Genomic DNA, 3,620 nt, shown 5'->3' with positions numbered 1-3,620 from the left:
CAGCAAGAAAGCTTGACGCAGGAGCGTTTAGCGTGAGCTGTGCTGTTTCATATGCATATGCTAAACCAGAGCTAGCTTCCAGGTCATCGTCAGCAGGGGCGAAGCGATTCTGCGGATAGTTCACGATAGATTGGGGTTTCTCAACTAGATTCTGTTTACTTTACAGACATTGATTTTGTTTCCAGTGAGGTTGCTTCAGCGTCTTAGCCAGTTGAAGAGTCTGCGGCCGTAGGAATTGCTGCCGCACCTGGTCCACGCCCAGAATAGATTCCGCATTAGCCTGTGGAAAAGAGTACTAAACTAAGAAAGAGGACTGACGAAAACCCTTTCTCAAAGCTTGCCCCAGTGGTTGAGGCTGCAGCCCCTTGGGGGTCTTAGCATAACCTTTTGGCTACTCAGCATCAGACCAGAAGTGCCTCAGGAGACTTTCGCCTGCACAAACCCACTAAGCTTGGTCGAATAGCAATCGAGTCGCCTAGCTCTATTTAGCTACTTTATCTTAGCTCTCTGCGCCTGAAATTGGATGAAAAGCATGACTTTAACTTTAACTTTATGGCAGCATAGGAGACTGACTTATCCGATCCGAGATGGCATGCTTAGCCGCCCTTAGCTGATATGGCATTGAATGCTGATTTGGCAGCATATCCGACTAATTTCTCAAATTCTGTTTCAGGGGCCGCCCTTTAAGTAACAAGGGTTTAGGCTGCTAATTGATAAGGGCTCGGTACTCATTCTATAGAACGAAAACCGTGTAGATTCTTCTTTTTATTATTATTATTATTAAGGGGTTCGAATCCGTATTTTGACCACTAATTACACTAATTAACTGATTCGGGAGTGCCCAATACCAATAAGGGAGCTCTTTCTGGGACGCTTTGATATCTTCCTTTCCAGCAGGGCTATCCAATCATTCCTATCTCGGGCGCTAAGGGTCTTTCTTCCTGGGGTAAATGAAAGTCTTTTTCTAATTCCGTTTTCCGGGTTAAGCAAGATGCGGGAAATCCGTGTAGACTACGCTTTTTTAAGGGGAAGCGGCTGACGATAAGGCTTGTGTTAAGCAACAGACAGGGGAATCCGCCGCGTCAGGCTTCTTGCTTGATTAGCGTGTGTTAAGTCAATATCGGGAAAGCGTCCAGCCCCGGAACTAGACTCGGGGAAGAACCAATCGGTACAGTAAGAGCTGTATCATATGCTTTCCTAAATCTGAGGCTGTCACGCGCCAGAGGAGTTCCCGGGTTGAATAGTGGCTTGAGGACTTTCAGTTTCTTCAGTCGAGAGCTGCTCCTGAAAGAGTGTTTGCCGAAAAGGAGAATCAGTTAAGAGCAAGATCAGTAGATCCCAGACTGAAGTTTCGCTGCATCGGCCAAAGAAGGAGCCTTAAACGAAGGCTGGCAACCCGCGCATTGAGGGGAGAGAAAACTTTAATATCTGATACCAGACCGGAATGCCAGCTAGAGAAGAAACAGAGTCCCGACCTCCCTTAATGGAATTGAGTTAGAATAAATCGACTTGAAATGCCCTTCTCAAAGCTGTTTGTCCTAAGGTTCGAAGAGCGGAGTTGCAAGACTAAGGAACTACTAGGCCAACAGGGACAACTATGACAGGAAAGCAGTTCCACCTAGGACTGCCAAGGAGCGAAAGAAACTCGAGCACAGCCAGAGGAGAGAACCCTATGAGAAGAGAACAGTATCTCCTGTATGAAACAAGCAAACTGAACCCAGGGATGGGGAAGGAAGTTTTGTAAAAAAGTACACACGACATGCTTAGTCACACATTATCTCGTTTACAACCGAGGATTTTGCTAAAAAAAAGAAAGAATCTACGGGATCATCTCAATTGGGAACGGGTTATATTATTGATAACAGGCGTTTGATCACCCGAAACACATCACTGAAGTATCCGGCGATGCAAATCGGAAATATTCCGAGGGCTGGAGAAAGTGTGATCAAGGAAATGAGTAAGAAAATAGAGCTGAGCTCTATAGCCGAGGTAAGTCAACGACTAAAAAAAAATCCATTAAAGAATGCTTTGCAAACTTTATGGGCGCGTATTGAAATGCAGAATATGCCCGAAAGGGGAAAGCCCCCCTCATTTCTTCATCAACGAATACCATCAAAGGTGGACTCATTCCACTACCACCTTTAAAAAAGAAAGGTCTTCTACTCAGGGACACCTCAATTGTGAAAAGCACGAGTGTATGCACAAAGGGAATGCTAATCAAAACAACACTCACTTGCTTATCTATTGGGACTTTCATCTTTTGGACGGGGATTTTTATTTTTAAAATCTGTTTTACACCGTAAATGACTATGTTGCGTCTACCATCGGGGTAGATGAATCGACGGATTTCTATGAAGAAATAAGAGCTATGTCACGGGCCAATTATCGTTTTGACGAATGCTTCAATCAAACATTAAGAGACTTTCTTGAAAGACTAAGACAAGACGAAGTGTCTATGACGCCAGAGGATCAAATTTTTGAAAACAACTTTATAGATCTTATGAGGAACACTCATACAGAAGCAGTATTCAACTCCCATGATTCTCTGAAAGGGGTGAGGGCCGTAGCAGCCATACTTGGGGGTGCTATGCTAGCAATCTTTCTTGTCAAAGCGGCAGGTATTTCCTGTAAGTTCCACTTTTCAGGAAATACCTTCGATAATATATATTTCAGGTGTCGCTACCCGAAAGAAAAAGAAAAAGAAATATATTATTATAAGATTGAATCGCCAAGGAATAAATATAAGCAATCAGTCTTTGAATTATTGAAAAATGCCATCGAATACCTATAACCACTCCGCTTTCAAGCCCCCTTTTTTCACTGACAGGAATTGCATTCGATCGTATGGACGTCTGAACCCTACCTATTGGCGTGTATCGACCTACTAAAGGAATTACAGACAGAAGCAAGGCATTAGAAATCTAAGGCAGAAGAAAGGGATAAAGATTCATCTGTAACGTATTACCTACTCTCCAACTACAACTCCAACCGCAGGGAATAGCGTAGGATAGAGAAAGACTGCCACTCTATATCCTTTAATAAATGTAAACCCTGATAATAGGGCTATATATTAATAGCTAGCTACTTGCCAATTCATTTGAAATAGGCCTTGCCTGAGTTACTCATATCCCTAAATAAGGAAAGAGTCCTGCTTTCAAACCAAATTCTTAGTCCCTTTACTTTAAGAAGTTTGTAAAAAGGCTCAGCAGAGGAGATCATGCGCCCGACAGAAGAAAAACGTAAGCCTTCTTGTAGAATATATAGGCGCTACCCGAAAAGGACCTCTATTTTGACCCTTTTTGAACCACTCATGAGACCACGTGAACGTGGGTTACCCTGGTTTATCCTGACGAGACAAGACTCCTGCATCGAATATGGGTGGAGGGTGGATCAGGATAGAAAGGTAGTTTCCTCCAGCAAGGGGGATGACTTCTCCCTTGCCCTTTGAAGAGCGAATAACAAGCGCTTTGAATCAAGCTCTTAGAGTACTCGTAAAGATCTGAAAACGTAGTTTTTCTTTTTTAGAAAGAGATTTTTAGACCTCGCCTCGATGTTGGAGCTAGGGCTGGCCTCTCCGGCCTACGGTGAGGTTAGGATGAGTGGATAAATCAACCAGCAAG

Source organism: Hevea brasiliensis, chromosome 5 (assembly GCF_030052815.1).
Source record: "Hevea brasiliensis isolate MT/VB/25A 57/8 chromosome 5, ASM3005281v1, whole genome shotgun sequence".
Lineage (NCBI taxonomy): Eukaryota > Viridiplantae > Streptophyta > Magnoliopsida > Malpighiales > Euphorbiaceae > Hevea > Hevea brasiliensis.
The sequence above is the reverse complement of the archived record's forward strand: the minus strand, read 5'-3'. Positions refer to the sequence as shown.